Source organism: Arachis stenosperma, chromosome 6 (assembly GCF_014773155.1).
Source record: "Arachis stenosperma cultivar V10309 chromosome 6, arast.V10309.gnm1.PFL2, whole genome shotgun sequence".
NCBI classification, from domain to species: domain Eukaryota; kingdom Viridiplantae; phylum Streptophyta; class Magnoliopsida; order Fabales; family Fabaceae; genus Arachis; species Arachis stenosperma.
Genome location: NC_080382.1, coordinates 56,171,633 through 56,191,140, shown reverse-complemented (window position 1 = coordinate 56,191,140; position 19,508 = coordinate 56,171,633). Strand labels below are relative to the sequence as shown.

General features: G+C 38.4%; 1 non-coding gene across 1 annotated transcript; it reads right to left on the bottom strand.

The window, feature by feature from the left end:
• Positions 1-17,842: 17,842 nt before the first annotated feature.
• On the bottom strand, positions 17,843-17,950 carry LOC130937329 (small nucleolar RNA R71). Its single transcript, XR_009068551.1, has one exon. It is a non-coding gene; the product is annotated as a small nucleolar RNA R71 (small nucleolar RNA).
• Between the last annotated feature and the right edge of the window lie 1,558 nt (positions 17,951-19,508).

Here is a 19,508-nt window from a genome sequence, read left to right as displayed (position 1 = left end):
TACAGAAGATTTCTCGCCAGGAGATGAAGTGGTCTCTACATATTTTCCATCTATACCACCTCACCTCCTCATTATTCCATCTCAGCTGCCTCCAGTATACACTATCAACAAAATCTTATCTCTGGAACATGTGAAACTACTCAACAAAGCCAATGGAAACAGATTCACTGCAAGGGGGGAAGATTTTAAGCACTACCAACCACCTTGACAAGGACCAATCGTCGAGCTAGCGACGCTAAAAAAGTGCTTTATTGGGAGGCAACCTAACCTGAGATAATTCTCTTGTCATAAGTTTCTCAATAAAAACTTCAAGTTGAATTTTCTGTAGTGTGAGGAGCTAAGTTTGGTATCACACACCAAAATAATTCAAGGGTGAATATAGGACTCTAAGTTTGGTGTTCCACCAAAAACGCGAGCTGAAGAGTGAATTGCAATCCTTCAGTGATAAAGCATTGCTCTAGCAACCAGAGAACTCACTTGACAGAGGTCTAACCTCTAATGCATAGTTGTCTGTCTAACCTATAATCATTTCTTAATAAAAGCACACAAGGTTTCTGCATGTATTCAATTTGCTGAGTTAAGAAAAGAACTAAGTTTGGTGTTCACACACCAAATTAAGTTCAGAAACGCACAAGCACACATGCATGCTAACTCTTTTCCAAGTGCTTGGGGAACAAGCAACTTCCAATAATGTTACAGGAATTCAATTAATCTCAGGGAATGATCATACCTCATCATCCAAGGAAACAGACAAGGATGCAAATGCTAGGATGAGAATACCAAGGAAGACATCATGAGGTTGTATCGAACTATCTCGAAATGCAGAACTTTAATTGAAAATTGATTGAAAGAAATCTTCATATTCTGCTTGTTCCTCTTTATTCACATCCAAGTGTGCTAGTCTATTGCCCTTCCTGCACTTCCACTTTTCTTACTTGTATGCTTGTCCTTTAAGTTAATCAAAAAGAAAATGTTATGATAAGAACAAGAGTGGAGTTATTTTGTGAAGTGAGTTCTAAATGTTTGTGGTAGGGTGATTAGTTAGCTAAGTTGGTTCACCAACAAGGAAAGAAGGCAACTATCTATCTTGAATCCTATGCTTGAAACACATCCTATGAGACTAACTAAATAATAAGATCCCAATAAGAAAAGAGAAAGAGCAATAAAAGTGAAAAGGAAAGAAACACAATAAGAAACAATGCTAGGCATCAAGGGTTTTAAGATTGAGGCATGTGTCTGTGGTGTTCATGTGCAAGGGATATGCTTGGATGAATAAGCACTTAGGGGTGCCTCATCACTTGGTAACTTGGATTAACTAATCCAGGATTATCAACTGAAAGTCCACTATCAAGAGTGACCCTTGCTACAGAACACTTAGTAACCCAAAGAGGTGCTGGACACCAAGGTCTCAAGAAAGAAAAATAACAAACCATGTGCCTGTGGTGTGTATATATGAGAGAAAGAGACTTGAGGGAGTAAGTCCTTAGGGGTGTCTTAACACCTAGCACCTTGAACCAACTGGTTCGGAAGTGTTGACTGAAAGCTTATCATAAAGAGTCGCCCTCTTACAGAGCACTTAGCCAAAAGAAGAATGCAATAAATCTTTAGATAACAAAAGAAGGAAGGATCAACAACTAGGAAGTCTCAAGGGATGTAAGTAAGTAAGTGTTCAATGGCATGATAAAGGCCTAAAACCTGGTAAAGGAATGAACCTAAGTTGCTATGCATGAAACCCCATAAACTAGGAATTTTACTTTATTATTGTTCATCTTGTTCTTTGATTCATTATTCCAATGTTCCAGTACTTGCTTAGAGACAAACAAGCTTTAAGTTTAGTGTTGTGATGCCAGGGCATCTAGGCCAGTTTCACTGACCTTTTCTTTACTATTTTAAGGTAGTTTCATGCATTTTCTTAGAGAATAAGGCAAGTTTTGGATGAAAATACACCCACACCTTGATTCAAGCAACTATTGTGAATTTCACATGATTTCAGGAGGATTTTGCAAGAATTGAATGACAAATTAATGATGCATAATCTCATAACTTTGACTAGAGCTTTGATGCACTTTATTTGCTGGATTTCATGACAAAGGAAGCAAGGAAGAACCACGTTAGTAGCCACGTTAACCTAGTTAACGTGACCACTAACGTGGAATGGGAAAGAGCTTGCAACGTTAATGAGAAAAGTGATCACCAATAACGCTTGCGAAGCCATCATAAGCCCACGTTAATTGCCATGTTAACTAAATTAAAGTGGTAGTTAACATGGAGACAAAGAAAGCTCCAACGTTAGTGGTAAATGTGAACACCACTAACGCTCCAAAATGTCGCAATGAACCACGTTAAGAGTCACGCTAACTTAGTTAACGTGAACTCTAACGTGGAAGAGAGGAACAATGCCAACGTTAGTGACACTCACCTTTGTCACTAACATTGGATCAAACTAGCATTGCCCACGTTAGTGGTCACGTTAAGCCTGGCGCCGTTGCCGGGGAGTTTTGTGTTGGATCAAACTAGCATTTTCTTTCTTATTCTTTTTACTAACATACTAACTATTTGAAGATTTGCCTCTATTAACACACTAATTGTTTGAAATTTTGTCTCAACTAACTGCACTCAATTTTCAAAAAGTACCACTGTGTGTTCCTTATATTGGTGTGCATGTCACAGGAAAGAAGAGAGGTTCCAAATTCTGAAGGTTGAGAAGAGAAGTCAGAGGGAAGGCTATTATTGGAGAAGAAGTCTCTGCGGAAGAAGAATATCATGCAAAAACTTGATGTGTGGAAAACGATCCAACACGAAACTCACCGGCAAGTGTACCGGGTCGCATCAAGTAATAATAACTCACATGAGTGAGGTCGATCCCACAGTGATTGAAGGATTCAGCAATTTTAGTTTAGTGATTGATTTAGTCAAGCAAACAAGTATTAGTTGAGTGGTTTGTAATTCACAGAAGCTAAGTTGCTTGAAATGTAAAGGGAGAGGGGTAATTGACTGAAAATTAAAGTGCAGAGAAATTAAAGAGGCTGAATCTTAAAGTGCAAGAAATATAAATTGCAGAAACTTAGATTGCAAGAAATGTAAATAACTGAATCTTAAAGTGCAAGAAATGTAAATTGCTTGAATCATAAAAGGAATTGGGAATTGGGATTGCAGAATTTAAACAAGCAGAAGTAAATTTCATTAAACAGAAGAGTAGAAGATGAATTGAATTGAAGTAGATCTCAAATAGTAAAGGTAGAATGCTTTGAAACGTAAAACAGAAAATGACTTGTGCTTAATTGCAGCAAAATAAAAGATGGTTGAAGATCTCAGGAGTGGAAGAGATAGAAAACAAGTCTAGATCTCAAATCCTTCCTTGATCCAACAAGAACAATTGCAAAAGAAATAAAGAAAAGTAAATTGCAGGAAGAATAGAAGATGAAGCAGTAGACGGAAAGTGAAATTCAATTATGCAGAGAAAATAAACAAGAGATGTCAAGGTGAGATTGAAATAGAAGTTCTTCAATTCTCCACCCAAGATCCAAAGCAAGAAAAATAAAAAGTGCTCAAACAAGAACAAGGAAGAAGAGCGATCAATTCCCCTTCCCAATTCTCTAAGATCTAAACTCAAAAGTAAAAGCTCCAAAATGAAAATGAAAGTTTAGAAAATTTTAAAGTGAGTCTAGAGGTAAAAGTAAAAGAAAAAATATTGAAGGTAAAAGTCCTAACTAAATCAAACTAGCTTCTATTTATACACTTTCTATTCTTGGATTTTAGAAATTGGGTGGGCTTAAAAGATGGGTGAAGAATTGAATTAAATTTGATTTTTAAGTGAATTTAGCCCAAGTATTGCTCCTAGGAGGATGCTCTGCTCTTGTGGGGAGCGGAGCATTGAAGCTTTGTGTGGGGATCCTTGTTGCGTGCCAAGGCTTGTGAGGCAACAGGAGATTGCCCTGCTCTTGTGGAGAGCAGAGCAGTGGAGCCTTGCATGTGAATCCTGCCCGTGTCAATGTTGTGCGTGCCAAGCTTCCTGGACCGTGTCATGATGCGCGCACCAAGCTCCCTGGCCGTGTCATGTTGCGCTCTGTTCTCCTTGGGAGCGGAGCATTGGTGCTTCCAAGGGGAGGTCCCAAGTTCGAAACTTGCTGGGTGGCTTTTTGGTGCAAATTTCCTTGGTTTCTTATAGTGCCTTGCTCCTTGCTTCCTCAAGGTGCTGTGTTCGATCCTTGGAGGTGGCATTTTGGCCAAGTGTGGCTTATTTTCCTTGTGAGTAGCGCTCCCCTTCCTCCCTTAGGTGCTTGGTTCGATCCTTGGGGAGAGCATTGGCAAACCTTTTTTTCTTTGAATTGTTTTGGATGGAGCCCGATAATGCTCTCAAGGAGAGCGGAGCAATGTTTTTCCTCCCTTGTTTCTTGTTTCCCAAATTGTGCTCCGCTTTCAAGGGGAGCAGAGCATTGAGCCTTGTTTCCTTGGTCCATTGTTGTGCTTCCTTGAAAGAGTGCTCCGCTCCTGAAGAGAGCACTATGCTTCCTCCTTCCATGCACCATGCTTCATTGTTTCCTTTGCCACACTCTTTTATTCTTTGGGCCACGCTTCTTAGGCCATGCTTTCTTGTTTTCTTCTTTTCTTCACCTACAAATAATCAAAACAACCAATCAAAGTATCACCAAATTCACAAGGTTTATAAATCATTAAAAATCAACTGAATTTAGCTTTAAACTTCATGATTTAGCATCAATTAAATGGTGGTTGTTTGATTCAAAGAAACCATGCATTTCCATTCCAAATTACTTACTTAGAATGCAAGAAAGTGCATAAAAACTAGTGAAACAAGTGAAATTAGCTTGAAAAATAGGCATATGATGACTTGTCATCACAACACCAAACTTAAATCTTGCTTGTCCCCAAGCAAGCATCAAACATAAGAGGGAATAAAATGAAAAAGAGAAGCATGCATATCCTTATTAAGCATATAATTGAACTTGGTTCATGGAGTTTTTATGCAGACAATGAAAGCTCACTTATTGTTTGCTGTTACATAATAGGTATTCCCTTAAAGGCTTACTAAACTCACTACTACAAGGCTTTATTTATGCTTGTTCCCTTGCTAACTTTTCTTTCTTTGTTTTGCTTAAAAGCTTATTATTCATTGAAGGCTTCGTGGCAAATGTTGCAGCAGCCTTTGGCTTTATTTTGCCCAACATTTATTCACCACAGACACATGGCTCACCTTTTTCTTCCTAGGATCATTGATGCCCAGCATCTCTTTGGATAACTAAATGCTTTGTAACTAGGTTGCTCTTTATTATGGGCTTTCATTGGCAATCCCAAATCAGTTAATCTAAGTGGCCAAGTTTTGAAATACTCCTCAGAACCTACTTGCCCAAACATATCCTAGCACAAAAGCCTACTTCTCTCATTTTGATGATTGGATTTTTGACGGTTTAGAATTTCACTAATGAAATCTCGTTGTAAAGTATAGTTTCTAAACCAAACAATAATCCTTTCATACAAAAAGTTGTTTGTCACTAGTACAAACCCCTAAAATTTATAAACCGAAGTATTGGACCTCGGGTCGTTCTCCCTAGGAATTACAATAAAGTATCTTGTTATTGGTTAGAAATGTGTTTTGGGGTTTTGGATAAGAAGCATGAAAGTAAATGGCAATGAAAATAAACTAACAACTATAAAAGGCTCTTGGCAAGGTATGAAAATTAGAAGTCCTATCCTAGTTATCCTTCTCAATTGTGATGAGAATTGTTCATTGCTACCACTTAGTTAACCCTTACTAAATAAAGAAAAGTCAAGTGGATGAATTGACTTGTGCCACAAGTCCTAGCCAACTCCCAAGGAAAGACTAGCTTTAGTGCACTCCAAATCAATTAGCAATCTCTCCAATTACCAATCAACAAAGGAATTAGATAACTCAAGTGTCACTAATTACTCTACCTAGGCCAAGTGGAACAAAATCTATACTATATCTAGAAAAGGCATTTCAACAAACACATAAAAGGCAATAAAAGTAAACAACATAAATTGCAAGAATTAAAGAGAGATCTAACTACAAAGGCAAAAGATCAACAATAGGAAAGCAAAGAAGAATAATTATTATGAATTACCTCTTATTGAATTGAAAGAGAATAGGAGGAACAAAAGTAGATCTACAACAAAGTATAAGAACAACATAAAGGAAATTACAACAAAAGAATAGAGGAAGATGAATGTAACAACAAAGAATTGAAAGGTAGAAGTAGAAGAAAGCAAAGATTAAAACCTAGATCTAAGAACTAAACCTAATCCTAATCCTATCCTAGAGAGAAGTGAGAGCTTCTCTCTCTAGAAACTACTTCTAAACTAATCCTAATGAGTGGAAATGAACTAATGTCCCTTTGCACTTCAATCCTTGGCTTTAAATAGCATCTTTGGCGCCAAAGTTGGTAGGGATTGGGCCCCACAACCCTTGAGAATTCGTTGGCCACGTTTTCATTAAAAAATCATAAACCAACACCGACACGTACGCGCACGTCACGCGTACGTGTCCATGGGGTAATTCGCAAGATGCGCGCAAGCGCCAGGTGCACGCGCGCGTCCATGGGCGAGTTCAATTTCTTTGACTTTTCATGATTTCTCCACTTTGCATGCTTTCCTCTTCACTCCTTTGATCCATTCCTAGCCTTTTCAATCTGAAATCACTAACAAACATATCAAGGCATCTAGTGGAATCAAAGGTGAATTGAATTTAGCTACTTTAAGACCTAAAAAGCATGTTTTCACTCTTAAGCACAATTAAAGGAGAATATACAAAACTATGCTATTTCATTGAATAAATGTGGGTAAAAGGTGATAAAATCCCCTAAAATCAATACAAGATAAACCCTACAAATGGGGTTTATCAACCTCCCCACACTTAAACCAAGCATGTCCTCATGCTTAAACCAAGAGAAAGCAAAGGGTATGGCATTTATTCAATGGAAACTAACTAAATCCAATCTACTTATATGCAACTATCTAAATGAATGCAATTGCTTGGTCAAAATAAATCAATTCCCAAGAAGCATATATGCACAACGGCTAAGGACTAGCAAGTCTAATCCACAATTGAATTGAGTTATTAAATATTTTTACAAACTTGCATGAAAGGAGATGATCATAGGTGGAGACATGTAATTGAGCATCAAACCCTCACCGGATGTGTTTGTGCTCTATTCGCTCAAGTGTTTAGGGTTGATTCTCTCAATTATCTCCTAATCATGCTTTCTAAGATTTGTTTTTCTTCTAACAATCAACAAATATTTCATGCATGCATACATATATCATGAGGTCTTTTCATAGGTTGTAATGGGGTTAGGGTCAAGGTAGGATGCATATTTGGTTAAGTGAGCTTGGAATTTGAATCTTTGATAAGCTTAGATATCCCACCTAACCTATGACATCCTATTCAATTAAGTTCTAACCTAACTACCCATTTTTCACTTTTTTCACATACTCATGCATTTTCTTTTCATTTCACAACACTTATGCATTGACCTTTATTGAGCTTCACTTTGAGACATTTTGTCCCCCTTTTATTATTTTTTTTCTATTTTTTTCTTTTCTTTTTCATATTATTTTTTTCTTTTCTTTTCTTTTTCTTTTGTTTTTCTCATTCTTTTCTTTCTATATACGAGAACATCAATGCATAATATTTTACATTTGATCAATACATGAGTATGTACCCAATTCCCAATATTTTCAATAACAATACAAAACTACCCTTTTATTCACCCAATGTCCCAAGATTCCCACACTTGAATGATGCTCACACACACTAGCCTAAGCTAATCAAAGATCCAAATTAAGAACATTTATTATTTTCCGCTTTAGGCTTGTAATGTGCTAAAATTAAGAACAAGTGGGTTAATCGTAGGCTCAAATTTGGCTAACAATGGAAGATAAAAGGTAAGGCTTTTTGGGTAAGTAAGATAAATGAAATGATGGCCTCAATCATATAAATGCATAAATACACAAAATAATGGACATAAAGAATCAAATAATTCAAAGATTACATTCATAGAAAGAGAATAATGCACACAAGAAGGAAAAATAGGTGGTTATAAATTGTAACCACATCAATAGGCTCAAGACTCTCTTGCTTGTGTTCTTAGCTCAAAAATTCATGTTCCACAATATATATATGTGACTCAAGCAAGTTTAATGAAAAGTTTTTACTCAATCAATTGAGGTGCCCTATAGATAGAAATCTTGAAAAATTTCAGCATTTTGACTAAGCTTATTGTGTATATATATGCAAAAATAAGAAAATGCAAGTAAAAATCCTAAAATCCTAGAATGAAATGCAAAAGTGTTGGGATTAGAAATTCGTCACCCAAAATCGCCGACCGGTCGGACGACCTCCCCACACTTAAAAGTTTGCACCGTCCTCGGTGCACTCAAAGATGAGTAGGTGGTACGACGAATCTCTGGATTGCTGCGTGTTCCTTCTTCCGCTTCCATGTTTGCTTGTGGTGCATTGTTCATGTAAAACAAAAATATAATACCATAAGATGAGAAGATAGAAAAGCAAGGAAGCATACATTGTTGGAATGAGGTAAATCACTAGAATTGAGTGAGTGAATTAGTTGTGACATTCATAAAAGTAAGTGTGCATTCTTAGTTGCGCGGTTTAGAACACACATTAGCATAAAAAGCTATGTCATAAAAGAAGAATGCACTTCACTTATCCTAGTATGCTTGAGATGCTTTAAGTGAACTTGTAAGGTAAAACAAGCATTAAAGAAGCATGAAAGCATTCAAGTCAAACACATATGGATGCCTATGAACATAAAATACAATGCATTAAGGTAAATGCTCAACATCATCCATTAAGATGTTGCCTAATCGAGGAAAAGGATTCAAATCACATGGTGGCCAAATCATGTAATTCAAGAAGAGTTACAAGCTCGAAGACAATTCTCATCACTTGGTATTTTTCAAAAGGTAAGCATGAAAAACTCAAAACCAAGTAGCAAAATATAACCTCAATCATAGAATCCAACAAATATTATCTAAAAACATTCATGCTAAAATAGCATCTAGGCAATAAGAGGCAGCAATGTGTAGTAAACAAAGTCAATAATCCAACACTTATGATGAAAAGAGAGAAAATAAAATGAAAACTAAACTAAAGCTAACTATAAACTAACTAACTAACTAATTAACTAACTAACTAACTAAGAACTAACTAAAATAAATGGTTATCGATGGTGTTTGGAAGTGTTGGATGAGGGGTAGGAGGAGGGAAGGAAGAAAGAAGAAGGAAAAGAAATGGAAAGAGGGGAAGAAAAGAAATGGAAGGAAGAAAGGGCATCCACGCGCACGCACGCATGGCGCGCGCGCGCGGGTGGTGGAACAGAGAGACGGGCGCGGACGCGTACAGTACGCGTCTGCGTGGGTGGCTAGTCAGGCCGGCGGCGCAATGTTGGCCCAGAGTTGGCACAAATCTCTGGTAAAAGTACCAGGGGTGCAGGTGGTCTAATCCACGCGCGCGCGGCATGTGCGCTTTCGCATGCATTGCGAATTCAGCATGATAGGCGCGTACGCGCCAGGTGCACGTACGCGCGGATGGTGTTGGGCCTGGGGCTTAACATTCGCGCAGTGAAGGCCTAACTCCCGGGTTTGTTGGCTGGGAGTGGAACTTCTTCATCTACGCGCTCGCGCCATGTACGCGTGCGGGTAAGTGGTCGAGAATGCTTGAAGTACGCGTACGCACGCAGTGCGCGTACGCACGCAGTGCGCGTACACGTGGATGGTGCTCTGTTTTTCAAAAATTTTTGCTATGTTTTTGCACCAATACAAGCATTCCAAACCTCCAAACAGCTACCAAAATACCATAAAACCTTATTTATCATACTAAACTACCAATTAAACTCAACGATCTATACAAAACATGAAATTAAACTAATTCTATCAATATGTACAAAAGAGAAAATGAAAAGAAGTTACCATGGTGGGTTTTCTCGCACATAGCACTTTTGTTTATTGTCCTTAAGTTGGACTTATGGGGAGCTTCTCTCAAGGTGGCTTGTGCTTGTACTCATCTTGGAACTTCCACCAATGCTTAGACTTCCAATAAGCTCCATCATTCAAGATTAATATCTCCAAGCTTTGATGGAGTTCTTCACAAACCATGGGCTCCCAATGTTGATCCTTATGTGTTCCCGGATCCCATATTTTGTCTTCACACCCATCTCCAAGTTGTTTATCATTAATCCGTGTGGGTGGTGAGCAAGGTGAATTCTCAACAAAGTGACCAAACATCCTTCTAGACCCATGTACTCTAGTTGTACACCAACCTTTGCTATCAAGCTTTGGAAATTTGACCATAATGAACCTAGAATGATATTTCCAACCACTAACCATCTCCTTTTTACTCTTAAAGCCACTAATTTTTCTAAGTTGACAATCCGTTTCAAGTAAACCATATTCAAGGGGAATAATAAAGCTTGAGTATAAGGAATTTACCCACTTGAATGAGAGAGTGGATGGTGGTGGCTTGGGGAGAGGTATTTCCAATGTGCTAGTAAGCTCCACTCTCTTATTTTCTTCCTTGAATGCCTCCACCTTTTCACAAACTTCTTCACTTTCAATCCTTTGTTCATCATTTTCATCCCACTCTTCTCCATCACTCAAATCATAAATGGGAGGACGAGAGAAATCTACCTCCATATCACTTTCAAATTCATTAGGAGAAGGTTCTTCAAATTCAAAGGATTCTTCACCAAGAAGATTGGATGTATGATCTTCATCACCAAGGGAACTCAATTCTTGCTTCACTCCTTCCAAGTCTTCATATGGGATATGCCTTGGAGGTTGTGCACATTCCTCCTCAACATCAACTTCAATCTTCTTGGAGGAGTTTTCTATAACTCTAGGTTCCCATGGAGGTTCCGCGTCTCCTAGGTCTTCAACCACTTCTTCCCCTTCTTCAATAATCATAGGCTCCTCCTATTGTTCTAACATAAAGTAGCATTCCTCCTTTTCCACCGGAGTTTCCAATCTCTCTTTCATGCTATGTTCCTCTTTAGATTCTCCACATGTAGCCATGGGAGTTCCTTGAGTGTCCAAAAGTTGGGATGCTAGCCGATTTACCACCTCATCCAAGGCGGTCATGAATTGTTGCACATCCCTTGTCATCTCCTCTTGTCCTTGAAGAAGAACACTGAGGGTTTCATCCATTAGAGGTTGGGGTGGATGGGAGGGTTCATCATATTGGAGAAAGGGTTCATTATAGGAAGGTGGTTCTTCTTGGTAAGGTGGTGGTGTGTATTGAGGTGGTTTTTGGGAGTAGTAATCTTGGAATTGTGGTTCCATGTATGGCTCATATGGTTCAAAAGGAGGTTGGTATGGTAGGTAAGGATCATGGTCATATGGATGTGTTTGTTGAAAATAGGCTTGTGAGTGTGGTTGAGGTTCATGTTGAGGATATGACTCATAGGCATATGGTGGTGGTTCTTGAAAATCACAAGGGGATTCACCATAGCCATTTGATTGGTATGCATCATAGAATAGCTCTTCTTCATAGTGCATTGGTGGGGGTTGTTGCCATGAGGATTGATCATAAGCATATGGCTCTTCCCACCTTTGATTATCCCATTCTTGATAGTTATAACTACACTCATAGCCAAAGTGAGAATTCATAATGAAAAGAGAAAATAAAATTCAAAAGCTAACAGAAATCAAGAGAAACAAAATTCTACAACTAGCAAATAAAGCAAAAAGCAAGATATTCACACTATTCACATATGTACAATAACAAATAACATAACACCATTGCAATTCCCCGGCAACGGCGCCATTTTGATGATTGGATTTTTGACGGTTTAGAATTTCACTAATGAAATCTCGTTGTAAAGTATAGTTTCTAAACCAAACAATAATCCTTTCATACAAAAAGTTGTTTGTCACTAGTACAAACCCCTAAAATTTATAAACCAAAGTATTGGACCTCGGGTCGTTCTCCCTAGGAATTACAATAAAGTATCTTGTTATTAGTTAGAAATGTGTTTTGGGGTTTTGGATAAGAAGCATGAAAGTAAATGGCAATGAAAATAAACTAACAACTATAAAAGGCTCTTGGCAAGGTATGAAAATTAGAAGTCCTATCCTAGTTATCCTTCTCAATTGTGATGAGAATTGTTCATTGCTACCACTTAGTTAACCCTTACTAAATAAAGGAAAGTCAAGTGGATGAATTGACTTGAGCCACAAGTCCTAGCCAACTCCCAAGGAAAGACTAGCTTTAGTGCACTCCAAATCAATTAGCAATCTCTCCAATTACCAATCAACAAAGGAATTAGATAACTCAAGTGTCACTAATTACTCTACCTAGGCCAAGAGGAACAAAATCTATACTATATCTAGAAGAGGCATTTCAACAAACACATAAAAGGCAATAAAAGTAAACAACATAAATTGCAAGAATTAAAGAGAGATCTAACTACAAAGGCAAGAGATCAACAATAGAAAAACAAAGAAGAACAATTATTATGAATTACCTCTTATTGAATTGAAAGAGAATAGGAGGAACAAAAGTAGATCTACAACAAAGTATAAGAACAACATAAAGGAAATTACAACAAAAGAATAGAGGAAGATGAATGTAACAACAAAGAATTGAAAGGTAGAAGTAGAAGAAAGCAAAGATTAAAACCTAGATCTAAGAACTAAACCTAATCCTAATCCTATCCTAGAGAGAAGTAAGAGCTTCTCTCTCTAGAAACTACTTCTAAACTAATCCTAATGAGTGGAAATGAACTAATGTCCCTTTGCTCTTCAATCCTTGGCTTTAAATAGCATCTTTGGCGCCAAAGTTGGTTGGGATTGGGTCCCACAACCCTTGAGAATTCGTTGGCCACGTTTTCATTAAAAAATCATAAACCAACACCGACGCGTACGCGCACGTCACGCGTACGCGTCCATGGGGTAATTCGCAAGGTGCGCGCAAGCGCCAGGTGCGCGCGCGCGTCCATGTGCGAGTTCAACTTTTTTGACTTTTCATGATTTCTCCACTTTGCATGCTGATAAACCCTATTTTTAGGGTTTATCTTGTATTGTATTTAGAGTATTCTGATAACCTTTTCTCGCATTTAACCTATGAATTGGCATGGTTTTGTAATCTCTCCTGTATTTGTGCTTAAGTGTAAAAACATGCTTTTTAAGCCTTATTTTGATGAATTCTAGTTCCTCTTTGATTCCATAAGATGCCTTGATATGTTTGCTAGTAATCTCAGGATGAAATAGGCTAGTCATGGATCAAGGGAGCAAGAAAGGAAGCATGCAAGTGGAGAGAAGGACAAAAAGCCAAAGAATTGATCCTGGCCAAGCACGCGCACGCGCACAAGGCGCTCGCGCGCACATTGCGAAATAAGCCAGGGACGCGCACGCGTACCGTGCACGCACGCGTCGATGACAGCACATGACCTCATTAATGCAGCACGTGCCTGGCGATTTGAGAGGGTTTCTGAACCCATTTTGGCGCCAATTGCTAAGGGAAAGGAATAAAAGGATGAAGGATTAAGGGGAAGGCATCAATCAATGAATCATCTAAGTTTAGCATAGAATATACTTAGGATTAGTTTAGAGTTTTAGAGAGAGAGGCTCTCACTTCTCTCTAGGATTAGGATTAGGGTTTGATTAATCTCTCTTCTTAGATCTAGGTTTAATTCTTGCCTCAATTTACTTCTCTTTCATCAAGTCTTACTCTTCTCCTCTTCCCCTTTCTAGTTATGCACTTTAATAATTGTAATTCTTCATTTTTTGTTTTGGATTGATTGTTGTTCATTTGTTTTCTTTCAATAATGCAATTTGAGGTAATTCATGATAATTGTGATTTCCTTGATTTGTTGTTGTTAATTCTTTGCAATAATTGTTGCTAGATTTCATTCTTGTTGTTGATTTGTTATGCTTTCTTTTTATGCCTTCCAAGTGTTTGATGAAATGCTTGGTTGGATTTTAGTGTAGGTTTTGCTCCTCTTGGCTTAGGTAGAGTAATTAGTGACACTTGAGTTATCTAATTCCTTTGTTGATTGATAATTAGAAGTTGCTAATTGATTTGAATGTCTCTAAAGCTAGTCATTCCTTTAGGAGTTGATTAGGGCTTGAGGAATCGAATTGATTCATCCACTTGACTTACCTCCATGGTTAGAGGTTAACTAAATGGGAGCAATGAACAATTCTCATCAAAATTGAGGAGGATAGCTAGGATAGGATTTCTAGTTCTCATATCTTACCAAGAGCTTTATTAGTTGTTAGTTTATTTTCATTGCCATTTACTTTTCATGTTTCTTATCCAAAACCCCAAAATGACTCATAACCAATAACAAGACACTTTATTGTAATTTCCTAGGGAGAACGACCCGAGGTTTGAATACTTCGGTTTATGAAATTAGGGGTTTGTTACTTGTGACAAACAATCTTTTGTATGAAAGGGTTATTGTTGGTTTAGAAATTATACTTTACAACAAGATTTTATTAGTGAAATTCTAAACCGTCAAAAATTCAATCATCAAAATGGCGCCGTTGCCGGGGATTTGCAATGGTGTTATGTGCTGCGCGGATAATTTGTACGCTTTTTGGCATTGTTTTTAGTATGTTTTTAGTATGATCTAGTTAGTTTTTAGTATATTTTTATTAGTTTTTAGTTAAAATTCACTTTTCTGGACTTTACTATGAGTTTGTGTGTTTTTCTGTGATTTCAGGTATTTTCTGGCTGAAATTGAGGGACCTGAGCAAAAATCTGATTCAGAGACTGAAAAGGACTGCAGATGCTGTTGGATTCTGACCTCCCTGCACTCGAAGTGGATTTTCTGGAGCTACAGAAGCCCAATTGGCGCGCTCTCAACGGCGTTGGAAAGTAGACATCCTGGGCTTTCCAGCAATATATGATAGTCCATACTTTGCCCAAGATTTGATGGCCCAAACCGGCATTCAAAGTCACCTTCAGAAATTCCAGCGTTAAACGCCGGAACTGGCACCAAAATGGGAGTTAAACGCCCAAACTGGCATAAAAGCTGGCGTTTAACTCCAAGAAGAGTCTCTACACGAAAATGCTTCAATGCTCAGCCCAAGCACACACCAAGTGGGCCCGGAAGTGGATTTTTATGTCATTTACTCATCTTTGTAATTCTTAAGCTACTAGTTTCCTATAAATAGGACCTTTTACTATTGTATTTTCATCTTGGTTTTTCTGGTTCCCTCTCTGGGGCCGAAGCCAATGATCACTTTTGTTCTTATGTATTTTCAACGGTGGAGTTTCTACACACCATAGATTAAGGTGTGGAGCTCTGCTGTACCTCGAGTATTAATGCAATTACTATTGTTCTTCTATTCAATTCCGCTTGTTCTTATTCCAAGATATCACTTGTTCTTCAACTTGATGAATGTGATGATCCGTGACACTCATCATCATTCTCACCTATGAACGTGTGACTGACAACCACCTCCGTTCTACCTTAGATTGAGTGAATATCTCTTGGATTCCTGATACACGATGCATGGTTGATTGCCTGACAACCGAGCGCTCGCCTGACAAACGAGCCAGCCATTCCGTGAGATCAGAGTCTTCGTGGTATAGGCTAGAACTGATGGCGGCATTCAAGAGAATCCGGAAGGTCTAACCTTGTCTGTGGTATTCTGAGTAGGATTCAATGATTGAATGACTGTGACGTGCTTCAAACTCCTGAGGGCGGGGCGTTAGTGACAGATGCAAAAGAATCACTGGATTCTATTCCGGCCTGATCGAGAACCGACAGATGGATAGCCGTGCCGTGACAGGGTGCGTTGAACATTTCCACTGAGAGGATGGGAGGTAGCCACTGACAACGGTGAAACCCTTGCATAAGCTTGCCATGGAAAGGAGTAAGAAGGATTGGATGAAGACAGTAGGAAAGCAGAGAGACGGAAGGGAAGGCATCTTCATACGCTTATCTGAAGTTCCTACCAATGAATTACATAAGTATCTCTATCTTTATCTTTATGTTTTATTCATCATCTATACCCATTTGAGTCTGCCTGACTAAGATTTACAAGGTGACCATAGCTTGCTTCATACTAACAATCTCCGTGGGATCGACCCTTACTCGCGTAAGGTTTATTACTTGGACGACGCAGTGCACTTGCTGGTTAGTTGTGCAGAGTTGTGATAGAGGGTTGAGATTGCAATGAGCGTACCATGTTGATGGCGCCATTGATGATCACAATTCCGTGCACCAAGTTTTTGGCGCCGTTGCCGGGGATTGTTTCGTGTATGGACAACTGACGGTTCATCTTGTTGCTTAGATTAGGTATTTTTCAGAATTCTTAAGAGTGAATTCTAGTGTTTCAAGGTGATGATCTTACCATCACCAAAGCTGATTGATTCTCATCAATTTAGCTCTTGAATGCAATGTCCCGCTGAAGCTTGGCTATCCATGTCTAATTCCTTTAGACTAAAGTTTTAGACTAACATTGCATGATTCCTGGAATTCTCATTAAGAATTTTGATACCTTTATTTTCTATTTCCATATAATTTTCGAAAAATCCAAAAAAAAAAAAATTTTCAAAATCATAAAAACCAAAAATATTTTATGTTTCTTGTTTGAGTCTAGTGTCTAATTTTAAGTTTGGTGTCTTACATGCATTGTTTATTTGATCTTGGTTCTATTTTCAAGTCAATAGTACAGGGAACTGAAGATTCAGAACATGCAGCAGAGGAATTACACAGAAAAAGCTGGGCGTTCAAAACGCCCAGTGAAGAAGGACAGACTGGCGTTTAAACGCCAGCCAGGGTGCCTGGTTGGGCGTTTAACGCCCAAAAAGGTAGTGCATTGGGCGTTAAACGCCAGAATGTGCACCATTCTGGGCGTTTAACGCCAGGATGGCACAAGGGGGAGGATTTTGTTTTCAAATCAATTTTTTTTTTCAAGTTTTCAAAGTTTTTCAAAATCAAATCTTTTTCAAATCATATCTTTTCAATCAAATGTTTTCAAAATCAATTTCTTTCCTTTTTCAAAGATACTTGCTAACAATTAATGATTTGATTGAACATTTCAAGTATGTTGCCTTTTCTGTTGAGAAAGGTTTAATGTTTGAATCATATCTTTTCTTGTTAGGCAAGTCATTAATTTTTAAAATCAAATCCTTTTTAAAAATTGTTTTCAAATCATATCTTTTCAATCACATATTTTTTAAAACCAATCATATCTTCTTAACCTCATCTTTTTCAAAATAGTTTTCAGTCATATCTTTTTGATTTCTAATTTCAAAATCTTTTTAAAAAATCACTTGATTCCTTTTCCACTTTGAGTTTTCGAAAATTATCAATCAATTTTTCAAAATGTTTTTTTTTTAAAAACTTTTTAAGTAATTTTCGAAAATTCTCTTCCCCTCTTCTCACATCCTTCTATTTATGGAGTACCACTCCTTCTCAATGCACAATTCGAACTCTATCTGATTAAGTTCGAATTCTTCTACCTCTTTCTTCTATTTTTCTGTTCTTCTGACACCTCAAGGAATCTCTATACTGTGACATAGAGGATTCTATATTTTCTTGTTCTCTTCTCTTTCATATGAGCAGGAGCAGAGACAAAGGCATTCTTGTTGAAGCTGACCCTGAACCTGAAAGGACCTTGAAGTGAAAGCTAAGAGAAGCTAAGGCACAACTCTCTAAAGAGGACCTAACAGAAATCTTCAAAGAAGAAGAACCCATGGCAGCCGAAAACAACAACAATGCAAACAATGCAAGGAAGGTGCTGGGTGACTTCACAACCTAAAGAAAGCCTGGACTTATGGGAAAAGCTAGTCAATGCCTTCTTGGCAAAGTTCTTTCCACCTCAAAAATTGAGTAAGCTTAGAGTGGAAGTCCAAACCTTCAGACAGAAGGATGGAGAATCCCTCTATGAAGCTTGGGAAAGATACAAACAATTGATCAGAAAATGTCCTTCTGACATGCTTTCTGAATGGAGCATCATAGGTATTTTCTATGATGGTCTCTCTGAACTGTCCAAGATGTCTTTGGATAGCTCTGCTAGAGGATCTCTTCATCTGAATAAGACGCCTGCAGAAGCTCAAGAACTAATTGAAATGGTTGCAAATAACCAATTCATGTACACTTCTGAAAGGAATCCTGTGAACAATGGGACAAATCAGAAGAAAGGAGTTCTTGAGATTGATACTCTGAATGCCATTCTGGCTCAGAATAAAATATTGACTCAACAAGTCAATTTGATTTCTCAAAGTCTGTCTGGAATGCAAAATGCACCAAGCAGTACTAAGGATGCTTCATCTGAAGAAGAAGCCTATGATCCTGAGAACCCTTCAATGGAAGAGGTGAATTACCTAGGAGAACCCTATGGAAACACCTATAATTCTTCATGGAAAAATCATCCAAATTTCTCATGGAAGGATCAACAGAAACCTCAACAAGGTTTCAACAACAATAATGGTGGAAGAAACAGGTTTAGCAATGGCAAGCCTTTTCCATCATCTTCTCAGCAACAGACAGAGAATTCTAAGCAGAACCCCTCTGACTTAGCAACCATGTTCTCTGATCTAATCAAAACCACTCAAACTTTCATGACTGAAACAAGGTCCTCCATTAGGAATTTGGAGGCACAAGTGGGACAGCTGAGCAAGAAAATTACTGAACTCCCTCCTAGTACTCTTCCAAGCAATACAGAAGAAAATCCAAAAGGAGAGTGCAAGGCCATCAACATGGCCGAATTTGGAGAGGAAGGAGAGGAAGTGAATGCCACTGAGGAAGACCTCAATGGGCGTGCACTAGCCTCCACTGAGTTCCCCAATGAGGAACCATGGGAATCTGAGGCTCAAAATGAGACCATAGAGATTCCATTGGACTTACTTCTGCCTTTCATGAGCTTTGATGAGTATTCTTCCTCCGAAGAGGATGAGTATGTCACTGAAGAGCAAGTTGCTAAATACCTTGGAGCAATCATGAAGCTAAATGACAAGTTATTTGGAAATGAGACTTGGGAGAACGAACCCCCTTTGCTCACCAAAGAACTGGATAACTTGTCTAGGCAGAAATTACCTCAAAAGAGATAAGACCCTGGGAAGTTTTCAATACCTTGTACCATAGGCACCATGACCTTCAAGAAGGCCTTGTGTGACTTAGGGTCAAGTGTAAACCTCATGCCTCTCTCTGTAATGGAGAAGCTAGGGATCTTTGAGGTACAAGCTGCAAGAATCTCACTAGAGATGGCAGACAACTCAAGAAAATAAGCTCATGGACTTGTAGAGGATATTTTGGTAAAGGTTGAAGACCATTACATCCCTACTGATTTTATAGTCCTAGAGACTGGAAAGTGCATGGATGAATCCATCATCCTTGGCAGACCCTTCCTAGCCACAACAAAGGCTGTGATTGATGTTGATAGAGGAGAGTTGATCATTCAAGTGAATGAAGAATCCTTGGTGTTTAAAGCTCAAGGATATCCCTCTGTCATCATGGAGAGGAAGCATGAAGAGCTTCTCTCAAAACAGAGCCAAACAG